This window comes from Nelumbo lutea, chromosome 1 (assembly GCF_056320005.1).
Source record: "Nelumbo lutea isolate HS-2025 chromosome 1, American lotus-T2T, whole genome shotgun sequence".
Lineage (NCBI taxonomy): Eukaryota > Viridiplantae > Streptophyta > Magnoliopsida > Proteales > Nelumbonaceae > Nelumbo > Nelumbo lutea.
Window position 1 is genome coordinate 24,087,615 of NC_142684.1, and position 13,375 is coordinate 24,100,989.

The window sequence follows — 13,375 nt, forward strand, 5'->3', positions numbered from 1 at the left end:
GACCCATCTCAACCCTCCATTTTTTGACCCGAAACCACCCATCATTGAACCAGGACCCTGGTCTGAGCCCCTTGACCAACTTGACCTAATTTTCTCAAAATTATAAAAACACCCCCAAATTTTCCTAAAGTTATAGAATTACCCCTGCCCATTATAAAAGCAAAACCAAAACTCTCTTTTAACCTAATCGAGAGAAGTTTACAAAAAGGGGGATACTATTCATCTCCCCCTTCGTTCGAACCCAACCCAGGCGGCATCAGGGAAGAGAAACAATGGTGATTTCCCTCCTCCCACCACCGGATCTCTCTTTCTCCCCTTCTTTCTCCCTCTCCCTTTCCTTTTTTTCTTCCTACTCTTTTTCTTTCTCTCTTTTTCTCCTCGTATTCCTCCCTTGTTTCTCAATCTCTTTTTCTGCATCGCCTCCTTATGCCGTACGAAGTCTCCTTCTTGCCACTACAACTCATTGCGATGGTAGTACAAATGACGGCCAAATCCTTTTGATTTGACCTTATCCCCTCTTCGTTCTCATTTCTCTGGTTGAACAGCAGCAACCGCAGCCGCACTGTTCCAGACCTCGTCATCAATCAAAAGACATACATCTGGGTACGAGCTTCGTTCCCATACTATTCTCATATTCGGAGATAGCCTTTGTTCGATTGCTAGCCGTCGGAAGTCTGAAATCACAGTAGACTGTAGCTTTCTGTAGATCGTTCCCATGCTATATTTTCATCAGGCATCAGATCTGAAGTGTAGCCCGGATCAGATTTTATCATGCCTTAAGAATTGTGCAACATCCTCCGTCTAGGCCACATTGACTGCAGCACTCAACTTCTCCTCTTGTCTGTTCTGTCCCACCTCAAAGCAAATCAGAGGTATCCCCCGTTCTGTGATAGTCTTCAGGCCGACATCCAATTCCCAACTCAGGTAAGCTCCATTAATCGTCTTTTCTTTTTTATTTTTCACAATTTCCTTCCTTTTCCTTTTTTATTTTTTTCTCTTGTTTGCTCCCCTGTCGAATCAACTTTCAGAGCAACCCGAAGTTACTGAAGTATATCACTGAACTACCAATGAACTGCGAATGTCTTTGCAAATGAGACTATTTTTTTTTTTTTTGTTTTTATCCATTATACTTCCGCAACCGTATTCATTTTGTATAAGTTTCTATTATGTTTTTTGGATTATTAAATTCAAATGAAAATATGAGTATGAACATTTTCGAACTGCAGTAAAGGTTTTAACTTCCTCTCTCATCAAACCATTCCACTGAGTCCGAAAGTGGGGGTTACGATAGAAAAGGGGTGAGGGAGCAATCTTTCACTCTTTTGCTCAGGCCCTTCATCCAAAAGGGGATTGGTTATAAGTATGGAAGAGAACATCCTTTCAAGTTTGATGGAAGTTTGTTATTTTCTTTATTATTGTTGTCTCCTTTTTATCGTCTATTTGGAGTCATGCTTATTTTGGAATCACCATGTGGGCACGACTTATTGAATCCAAGAGAGGGGTGCTTAACCCCTTCTGTCTCCCATCCAAGTCTTATCCAAACCGGTTAGTCAATACCTCGGGCATTGAAGTCACTATCTAAACAAAAACCGTTTTTGAAAATTAATCCCAGAGGTCCAATCACCTCCTTTTTCATCTATTTGATGGGGGCGATTCCATTTCCAGCCTAAGTGGCAAAGTGAGCCATTTTCCGATGTTCACAGACTCATGACTCCACTAAGGAGTTTTTGGACTTAGGTGGGGCCCACATGGGGCCCATTTGGCTTTATTTTCATTTTTGTATATATTGCATACTTTTGTGTTTTCCTTCTATTTGAATAATAATTGGTCTCTTGATGTTTATTTGATATTTCATTATTGCTTTATGTGTATTATTGTTTTTATTTGCCTTTCACACTCTACGCACATCATCTTGCATTTAGATTTAGCATCCCATCATCCCATTAGGAGAGAGTCCAGTACACTTGGGCCATTGGGACTAGGAACCTGGTGAGGCCGGTGGAAAGCTCTCAGCTAGTCATCAACCTGAGAAGCCCACATGGGTGGTGGTTTGCAGATTAGTAGTGACCTCAGGCATGGATCTAGGTGTCACACTCCAACCTCATGCATCACATTCCACATAGTACACATGTGTCAGCCTAGTCACTTAGGTTGTCAGCCACCTCAACTTTGCTTGCATATGCCCCTTGTGGGACCCACATTAAATAATAACACAAAGTCAAAATAAAAAAGGGATAAAAAGGTAAACAATAAATAAAAAAATCAAGAGTAAAAAATAAACAAAATAAAGAAAAAAAGTACAAAAAAATTGAATACAAAAGGGGCAATAGGGTATAGTTAAGCACAAATATACACAAATGAAAATTAAAAAATTAAAATCCAAAAAAAAATTAAAGAGAGATAAAAAGGAAAAAAGGAACAAAGCAAAAAAATAAAAAATAAAATAACCAAAATCTCCAAAAAAATTTAAAGAGGGAAAATAAAAGGGAAAGTTTTTAAAAGAGGAAAAAAAAAGAAAATAGGTAAAAAAAAAAGAAAGAATAAAACTAAAATTAAAAAAAATCCAAAATTCAAAAGAAGATAAAAAAATCAAAAGCAAAGTACAAAATAGGGAAAATCCAAAGCCCAAAATAATAGTAATGATAAATAAAAAATGGAAAATCAAAAGAAAAGGGGAAAACATTCCACCAAGTCCAAAGGTAAGGGTTTTGATAGAAAAGGGGTGAGGGAGCAATCTTTCACTCTTTTGCTTAGGCCCCTGCATCCAAAAGGGGATTGGTCTGTGAGTATGGAAGATAACATCCTTTCAAGCTAATGGAAGCTTGTTATTTTCTTTATTATTCATGTCTCTTTTTTATCATCTATTTGCAATCATTCTTATTTTGAAATCACCATGTGGGCCCCACTTATTGAACCCGGGAGAGGGGTGCCTAACCTCTTCCCTCTCCCATCCAAGTCTTACCTAGACTGGTTAGTTAGTGCCTCAGGCATTGGAGTCATTATCTAAACAAAAACCATTTTTGAAAATTAATCCCGGAGGTCCCATCACCACCTTTTCATCTATTTGATGGGTGGCGATTACATTTCCAGCCCAAGTGGCAATGTGAGCCATTTTTTGATGCTCACAACGAGTTGGTCGATCCTTGACAGGGGAAAGCTTCCCCTAAGACAGGCTTTATTTAGGTTGATGAAGTCGATGCAAGTCCACTACTTTCCGTTGGCCTTCTTCACCATTACCACGTTAGCCAGTCAGTTCGGGTATTTTACTTCCCGGATGAAGCCGACGTCGGCAGCTTCTATACTTCATCGACGATCACCTGCTACCGTTCTACAGCGAAGCTTCTCTTTTTCTGCCTGATGGGTCGGTAGCGTGGGTTGGCGTTCAGGCACTAGGTGATGACCTTGGGGTCGATCCTTGACGTATCTGCCGCCGACCAAGCGAACACGTCAGCATTGTCTCTCAACAGTTGCACTAACTCATCCTGAAGACGATCTCCCAGGAGAGAGCCAACCTAGACCGCCTTTTCGGGGTCTTCTTCAGAGAGCAACACCTAGATGAGGTCTTCGACAAGCTGGCCGTGCTGCATCTTCATGTCGTCCTGTAGATCTACGCTTTTGGTCTTCAATGTTTCTGCTACAGGGCACGACCCTTGGTAGGAGGTCAAGTAGCACTACCGTGCGGCCCTCTGGTCCCCACGCAGAACTCCTACACCGTACTGGGTCGGGAATTTCATCACAAGGTGGAACATGGAGACAGAGGCTCGCAGAGCGTTCAAGGTCGGCCAGCCGAGAATGGCATTGTACGAGGATGGGCAATGGACGACAATAAAGTCTACCATTGCCGTTACGGTGATGTCGTCGTCTTCGATCAGAAGGGGGAAGAGTGATTCTCTCGATTGACATAAGTGACTCTCTGGAGAAGCCCATCAAGGGAGTGTTGACGGGGACGAGGCGGTTTCTGTCAACACTGAACTTGTCGAACGCATCATTGAAGAGGACACCTGTTGAGCTGCCTGTGTCAACTAAGATGCACCGCACTTCGAAGTTGGCCACCTCGGCTGTAATCACCAAGGCATCATCAAGGCGTCATCATGCGGGGTCTGAACCCCCCGAAGGTCATCCTCCATGAAGGTGATTAGCTCTTCACACCTCTTTTTTCTGTCCTTTGTCATCAATCTCAAGTAGCCGCGCATACTTTTTATGGCCAGAGCTGCCATCTCCTCCGTCGGCGATCCCTCCTGATATCACGGCAATGACACCGGCTAGGGGAACCCCGAGGTGGTGGTCTGTTCACTGGGCATGATTCTTCTTGTGCTGGCTTCTCGTCTTTGTCGATGAGTTCACCGAGGTATTCGCGCCTAACCAGGTCCTCGATGTGGTTACGTAGATCGTAGTAGTTGTCTGTGTCATGGCCGTGGTCCTTTTAGAACTCACAATACTTGCTGCAGTTCCTCTTGTTGCCTTAGGTCTTCATCTTCTCGGGCTATTAGACATAGTTATGATCGCGGATCTGCATTAGAACTTTAGACAGCAACTTATTTAGTGGCGTGAAGTTCCTATAGGTCGGTGGAGGTGTCCTCGGTCTGCGGTTAGACCGGTGATCCTACATCTTGTGGTCCCGGTCCGTCCTCTTTATCTCGTGATCATCAGTATCCCTCCTCTTTTGTCATGTCGTTCTTCCTCATCTTTCAGTTGTGCTTGTGCTTCCTCCGCATTGATGTACTTTTGGGCGTGACTCGTCAGCGTAGCTATGGTCTGAGGAGGGTTCTTTGAAATGGAGATGGCCGCAGACCTTGTTGAATGGATGTGGCGGTTACCGATTGGTTCAAGTGCTAGACCTGTAGTGCTTCGGTATTGAACCGTGCTAGGTAGTCTCTAAGGGACTCCCCTTTCCTCTGCCACACTTGCATGAGGCTTGCCGAAGTCTTCCAATGTTTTCAGCTTGCTGTGAATTGTGCCGAAAATTGGCTCTCTAGCTACTCCCATGCTGCTATGGAACATGGTAGAAGGGACGAGTACCATGTTAGGGCTGGACCTTTAAGGGTCGCCATGAAAGCCTTGCACATCAGGCCATCGGACGAACCATGTAGCATCATCTGGGCCTTGAAGGCTGCTATGTGATCATTGGGGTCTGTGCTTCCATCGTACCTTTTGAACTGTGACGCTCGCCATCCTATAGGGGGAGTTCATCCATGATTTCTTGGATGAAGGGCGGCTCCTTGGCGGGTTGACCTTTTGGCAGGGCGGGCTGAACTATGGGCGGCCCTATGCTCCTCTGGGCTTGGTTGCGCTCCAACTCCGTCAAACATTGCTGGAGTTCTCGGATTTCTGCATCCCTGTCGTCTGTTACTACGGTGTGTGTGGCTCTTTCCTTCTTGAGCCATGCTAGGCGGTCCTTGACCGAATTGGACTCGACAATGGAGACCGGTTGATGCAGCACCCGTTTACCGAGCCTTTCCTTGGCTGGGATCCACGTGGACTGGTGGGTTTTGTCACAGTTGTCATGCTCACAGGACCGGGCAGAGGAAACCGACCTTCTTGTGGTGTCTTGCTTTTCTTTATTAGGTTGTGCCCCGTCCTTGTCTGACTGTCATGTTTTGGAGTCATTAGGGCAAGGATCGACCTTCGTACGCGTCGGGGCAAGAGGGGGAACGGTCTGAGTGGGCAGTGCTACGGATATCAGCGACTGCATCATTGCCAAGATCTTGTCGACCTTTTCTTGCATCGCCTGGAACTGTGTAGGGTCGACAGTGGTTTGCTGTGGAGGTTGTAGGGTTTTGTGGCACGGAGGGCTGCAATGGAAGTGGGATTCCCGATATGGGGATTGGTTTATTGAACACTCAGAGTTGTTTTTCGGCATCTTGATTAGTTATTGATTGCACGGTGTAGACACCCCATTTTTGCGCCCTTAGTCTTTCTACAACATTTTGAGCTTCAAGCATGTTGCAGCTAACCTCGTGCTCGACCTGGGGGTATTTTTGGAATTTTACAAAACTTGGAGCCTCAAGGATCCAAACCATAGGACCGCAGGGCCCAAAAATCCAAATCCAACGTCACCAAGATCACCCAAATTCAACAATGTTTACCCCTTCATCTTATCACCCGAAGCCAAAACCAGTTTCTATCGTCTGATCGAGATCATTTTGATCCTGAACCTCATTTCACATCAAATCAGAAATCCAAAACCATAGGTACGTAGAGCCCAGAAATTCAAAAATAATGACATCAGGATCGCCCGATTCTGACACCATTTACCCCTTCATCCCAAGACCCAAAGCTGAAACTGATTCCGAACGTCCGATCAGAGTCATTTTGATCCTAAACCTCATTCCGCATCAAATTAGAAATCCAAAACCATAGGTACGTAGAGTCTGAAAATCCAAATCCGATGACACCAAGATCACCCAAATCCGACACCAAAATCACCTCCGACACCGTTTACCCCTTCATCTCAAGACCCGAATCCGGAACCGATTCCAATACGAGAAAAAAGAAAATTCCCCGAACCCAACCCATATGCATTTGTGATAAGGGAAAATCCACCCCGTTTGAGGCGGATCGGATCGGCGACCCAATTTTGTGGGTATAATTGTCATCCCTAGCCGTACCCCAGTTGGTGAAATAGATTTTCAAAGAGAAAGGCTTAATTAATTAGTGAGAATGGTGAGATCAGTAGTAAGGGAGGTTTCGGTTTCAGGTTGTTTCAGATCGTGTGAAAGAGGTTTTATACACTTGTGATCCCTCATATGACAGGCACACCCGTCATCTATCCTCCGCTCCGCTCATTCTTGCTTCTCGTTTCTCTTTGGAGTCCGGACAGGCAGACAACCAATCAATGTGATCCCAATGAATTATCAATAGTAGGCCCAATGAAAGTGGGAATGGGCCAATAAATAGGCCCAATATCAAAACGAACGAACCTTTTTAGCTTTGAGTTGCCCCTGCCTCTCCGCTAATATCATATGACTTCATAAATGATACAAGGTTTATTAAAAGACGTCTACATACAAAGAGAGCGAGACGTGTATATATAGAGAATTTAATGCATGGCCTCTCCTACACCATGGTAGATAGTGGTCCATTTTTAGTCATCATTCAAAATCAATTCCTATGGCCAACATATTCTAAGATGCTTCAATATTCAAAAAGAAATATATTGTTCATCTTAATTAATTGTTTTTCAAAAGAATAGTTACATGTCACCTCTATTCACTTCTGTTGTTTGTTTTTCTAAAGAATCGTTATATGTCACTTTGCCATTGTTGTTGAATGGTACTCCTGTCTTCTCTCTGATAACCACCATTTTGTTGCACCTCTATTCACTTATGTTGCACTTATGTTGTTGAAAGGTCTAGAGTTAATTAGTTCCAAAGTTAACCTACTTAGATATTAATTAGTCATCAAAGTTTGTTTCTAATAACTTATTTATTGTTATATATATATACAAATATTTATACAGTTGAAAAGCTAGCACTAGTCTTAATAGTACCACTAGACAAGGTTTAAAATATCAATATTACATTTCGATTGTGAATGTTTATCGGGGGTGAGATTGAACAAAATTATACTGTACGTGGGTGTATCAGATATTTATAGTGGATATTTTGTTTAGGTTTCATTTGGAAGGAGTACAAATACAAATATGTAGAGGACAAAATCTTGTATTTTGTACTATTTTGTATACATTTGTATAAATTTTTGTGTTAATTGCTATTATACCTTGTTCATGTCTATTGATTCAAGAAGTGAGCCAGAACCAATGCCACTATAAGATGATCCGACAAAAACCAGAACCAATGCCTTAACTAATATCAATATTTGTATCTTAGTTTTCCACCATATTCATCTAATAACTAAATATGTATTAAAGAATTTTTCCCACAAACAAGTAGCATCTTATTTTCTCAAGAAAAAGCATCTCAAAAGTGGTTATTCTTATTTTTAAACAATTTATTTTTTTCAAATATGTGTCTACTAAGGCTGCAACTTGGACCGGACTCAATAGTAAATGTCACATATAAATATATGTTATATGTAATATATAACATACATTGATTTGTTTAGATGCATGATATTTGTATAGCCCCCACCACATAGTATCATGTATTTCATTTAAGTTAATCACTTCGCTTAATCCTAATAAGAAAAACTAAAACCTTAATAACATTATTTTATGTTTTTTGAAAATTTTATTCTTCATTTCCTCTCTGTTGTTTGTTGCCCATAAAAGGTCTATCATAAGTCATAACTCATAATAAACTATAGTCATTTCTAACACTTGTTTTTCTGAATTTTGTACCAAAAGAACAAAAAATAAATAAATAAAACATCAGAAACAAATACTAATGAAACATAGGTTTAATATATGTAGTGAAAGTTGAGTTAAAATTTAAAATCGAGAAATTCTATGAAGTTTTAAGGGATGGGGAGAAGGTTGGGTTGGGCCCAACCTGAACCCAATCCAACCTAAAATTGACTTTGGGTTGGGTTGGGTTAGGGTTAGGGTTGGATTGGTCAGATTGAGTAAGGGTTAGGGGTTTAGAGCTTAGGATTCGGTGGCCAACCCGACCTAACCCGACCTGACTTACAACCCTAGTGTTTACCCACTAAAAGACATAAGTATGGGCGGTAGGTGGTTATATAGCTGCTGGATGTCCTTAAATCTATTTGCTCGAATTGCTATTTGCTTTACAGGTAAACACATATCTGAAGAATTGCTATTTTTAAACAAAAGTTTCTTTCTTCGGATATGTGTTTACCCACTAAATACTTTTCTCCTTTAGAGTGGTCTTTCCCTCCATTCTTCTTGTGCTGGCTTCTCGTCTTTGTCGATGAATTCACCGAGGTATTCGCGCCTAACCAGGTCCTCGATGTGGTTACGTAGATCGTAGTAGTTGTCCGTGTCATGGTCGTTGTCCTTTTAGAACTCACAATACTTGTCGCAGTTCCTCTTGTTGCCTTAGGTATGAGTGCATAGAATGTAGTTTTTTGACCTTTTGAATGTCTATACTTCTGCAGTAGAAATCAGAAATCTGCATTGGACCTATCCGTACTTTTCTGAATATATAATTAGTGTCCGAGAGCCATTCTCGACCATTCATCATAGAGGGAGGTCCATACAACAGTTGCCTCTTCCAAACAGAGACATAATGAGCTTAAAGACTCCGGTGAAAGTTGCCCATGCAGCCATGGGGAAAGGATGTTACAGCGAAGAACATAGCAAAAATTACACCTTCATTGATTCAATATATGGAGATGAAGTCATCAAAGTAATAAGTGAAAGAGTATAGAACCTGTTGGAAGATGCAATTAGTGATTGTTTGAGCAAAGCAGACTATGTACCGAGGAATGCATTTCAGAATATGGAGTGCACTTTTTGAAACTTTAGGAAGATACCGCATCTCTCGTGGTCTGCAACTCTGCTTGACTGAACAATCGTACCATATCTTTCAAAAAGCTTCTTAAATTTGGGGTCTGTGGATTTTTGCAAATTCAATTAGCAAGTTTCAGCTTTTGATGCTATTCCTTTTGCATTGGACTTTGGATGGAAATTAGCAAATTCAATTAGCAATTAGCAAGTTTCAAACAATTACGGTTTAGTATCCTACACTAATAGCAATGTTTTGATATCATGGCATCGACAATGTTCAAATAACTGGGTGTTAAAATGCTAATAGAATCAGTTGGGTTTTATTTTGAAAATTTGAAGAATAATGGAGGGTAAATTTGACATTTTATTTCTTTCCGTTAACACTTACCGGTGATGTCAATTGTTAAAAATAGTAAAGGTACTTTAAGACAATATATAAATAATAAGGGTGGAGTTAGTCAATTAGCTAAACTATAAGGGTAGTTTAAGAAATTAGTCTTTTTAAAAACATAGGGGAATATTAGAAAGGTAATTTTAAGAATTGCATCAATATATAATATTATATTTTGAATGTACACTAGATAATGGCCCCTATATTAGGTATGGAACCACTATTTTGATACTTTTTGTTCATGTATTTTGATAAATTTTGTTTGACACCCATTTTTTATATTGTAAATTTAGTTTATTATTTTATTTGATATTTTTTATATATATAATTTTTATTTTATTTAATAGACTAAATAAAATTTTATTTCTAAATAACAACCCATTTATGGATCCTTCATTATTTAAAATAAAATTTTGTTTTCACTTCCTTTTTAGTAGAGGTAAATACCCCTAATCTTTTTAAGAACAGTGGTAACTACTATTTACAAACAAATATATTTTCTCTCCTTTTTTTTTTCAAACCCTTTTAATATGATGGGTGTAAAATATTACATATGCCCATTATTCTACGTATTCTTGTAGTTCATATTGTAATCGGTATCATTACAGTGGTAACCAATCAGGTCAAATTCATAGTGCTTTTGATTGGTCAAAACTCAGCTATTGTCATTGTCATGCCATAATGGCAGCATAGAATTTTCCTTTAATTTATTTTGTTTATAACATCATAAGTTCACGTATTTGACTCAGATGCTTGAACCGCTGACCGGTACAGGATGGAAAAAGTGGTGGTGTTGTTTCTAGGTTGAATCTGGAGCGTTCCTGACACCAACCTCACGTATTTAATGCATGGCCTCTCCTACACCATGGTAGATAGTGGTCCATTTTTAGTCATCATTCAAAATCAATTCCTATGGCCAACATATTCTAAGATGCTTCAATATTCAAAAAGAAATATATTGTTCATCTTTATTAATTGTTTTTCAAAAGAATAGTTACATGTCACCTCTATTCACTTCAGTTGTTTGTTTTTCTAAAGAATCGTTATATGTCACCTTGCCATTGTTGTTGAAAGGTACTCCTTTGTTGCACCTCTATTCACTTATGTTGCACTTATGTTGTTGAAAGGTCTAGAATTAATTATCTAAGACCCATTGCTATTGTTTGATTTTCTATAGATCTAGTGGTTAGATGTCATCACCAGCTGGCACCATTAATTAGTCATCAAAGTTTGTTTCTAATAACTTATTTATTGTTATATATATATACAAATATTTATACAGTTGAAAAGCTAGCACTAGTCTTAGTAGTACCACTAGCAAGGTTTAAAATATCAATATTACATTTTGATTGTGAATGTTTATCGGGGTGAAATTGAATAAAATTATACTGTACGTGGGTGTATCGGATTTTTATAGTGGATATTTTGTTTAGGCTTCATTTGGAAGGAGTATAAATACAAATATGTAGAGGAAAAAATCTTGTATTTTGTATACATTTGTATAAATTTTGTGTTAATTGCTATTATACCTTGTTCATGTCTATTGATTCCTATTGATTCAAGAAGTGAGCCAGAACCAATGCCACTATAAGATGATCCGACGAAAACCAGAACCAATGCCTTAACTAATATCAATATATGTATGTTAGTTTTCCACCATATTCATCTAATAACTAAATATGTATTAAAGAATTTTTCCCACAAACAAGTAGCATCTTATTTTCTCAAGAAAAACCATCTCAGAAGTGGTTATTCTTATTTTTAAACAATTTATTTTTTTCAAATATGTGTTTATTAAGGCTGCAATTTGGACCGGACTAAATAGTAAATGTCACATATAAATATATGTTATATGTAATATATAACATACATTGATTTGTTTAGATGCATGATATTTGTATAGCCCCCACTACATAGTATCATGTATTTCTTTTAAGATAATCACCTCACTTAATTGTAATCAGAAAAACTAAAACCTTAATAACATTATTTTATGTTTTTTGAAAATTTTATTCTTCATTTCCTCTTTGTTGTTTGCTGCCCATAAAAGGTCTATCATAAGTCATAACTCATAATAAACTATAGTCATTTCTAACACTTGTTTTTCTGAATTTTGTACCAAAAGAACAAAGAATAAATAAATAAAACATTAGCAAACAAATACTAATGAAACATAGGTTTAATATATGTAGTGAAAGTTGAGTTAAAATTTAAAATCGAGAAATTCTATGAAGTTTTAAGGGATGGGGAGAAGGTTGGGTTGGGCCCAACCTGAGCCCATCCCAACCTAAAATTGACTTTGGGTTGGGTTGGGTTAGGGTTAGGGTTGGATTGGTCAGATTGATTTAGGGTTAGGGGTTTAGAACTTACGATTGGGCGGCCAATCCGACATAACCCGACCTGACTTATAACCCTAGTGTTTACCCACTAAAAAACACAAGTATGGGCGTTAGGTGGTTATACAGGTGTTGGATGTCCTTAAATCTATTTGCTCGAATTGCTATTTGCTTTACAGGTAAACACATATCTGAAGAATTGCTATTTTTAAACAAAAGTTTCTTTCTTCAGATATGTGTTTACCCACTAAATACTTTTCTCCTTAAGAGTGGTCTTCCCCTACATCCTTTTTACAATCTGTATTCTCTGGCAAGATGCGTATTGATGAATTAAATGTCCTATGGGGCATTTTGTCTTAAAAAAGATATTAAAAATAAAATTTGTTTAAATCTCATGAATTAAATAATAAATTTATGACATAGAAAATGGGTATTAAACAAAATTTATCAAATTACATGAATAAAAAAAATCAAAATACCGGCCCCGTAGGTCATTCTCTAATATATATTCAAATTATATATTGTTAAAGCATCTCTGAAAATTACCTTTCGGATACACCTTTTTTTTCGATACTTTGAATCATTTACACTAAAATGAACAAGCATAATAGTTGCTACACCATGTTGCAGCGACACAAGTCCCACAATTTAGATGGTATCATGCCTGTTGGACCCTGCATCAATAATACTATGCCTGCTGCATGTAGGGCTGTAATCGGATCAGGTTCAATAAAATCTGAATCCAATATTATCCGATTATAAGAAATTTACACCCTAATCTGATTCAAAATCCAATTGGATTTGAAGAATTCATATTCGAATCTGAATTCTAACAGATTCGGATTTAATCTAATTCCGCTTTAAATTCATATATAATATAATATATAAAATATATATATTTTTTATAATTTTAACTATAATTATATAAAATTTAACTATAATTTTATAATTGAATAGGACTAAATCCGAATCCAATCTAATTATAAATCTGATCCAATTACATAAATACATCATTCGAATTCAAATTTGTCGAATCAAATATTAGATTGGACCTTTGAATTTTTAGATATCATTTACAGACCTAACTGCATGGTAGCAATGCAACGCATTCTAACTGCATATGGTAGGAATAGGTTTCTAGCTACAACATAGGAAATCCATTTGATCGGGCCTAGTGGTGATTTATGGTTGTTAAAACCTAGGGACTAAGGTTTGAATCTTGCCATTGTTTAAAGTTTGTAGTGCCGAAATAGCCCGATACAAGCTTGTATCAGTGTA

General features: G+C 38.3%; 1 long non-coding RNA gene across 1 annotated transcript; it reads left to right on the plus strand.

Moving 5' to 3' along the window:
• Window positions 1-207: 207 nt before the first annotated feature.
• On the plus strand, window positions 208-10,792 carry LOC148873971 (uncharacterized). Its single transcript, XR_016098274.1, has 2 exons — window positions 208-924; window positions 10,511-10,792. It is a non-coding gene; the product is annotated as an uncharacterized LOC148873971 (long non-coding RNA).
• Window positions 10,793-13,375: the final 2,583 nt, after the last annotated feature.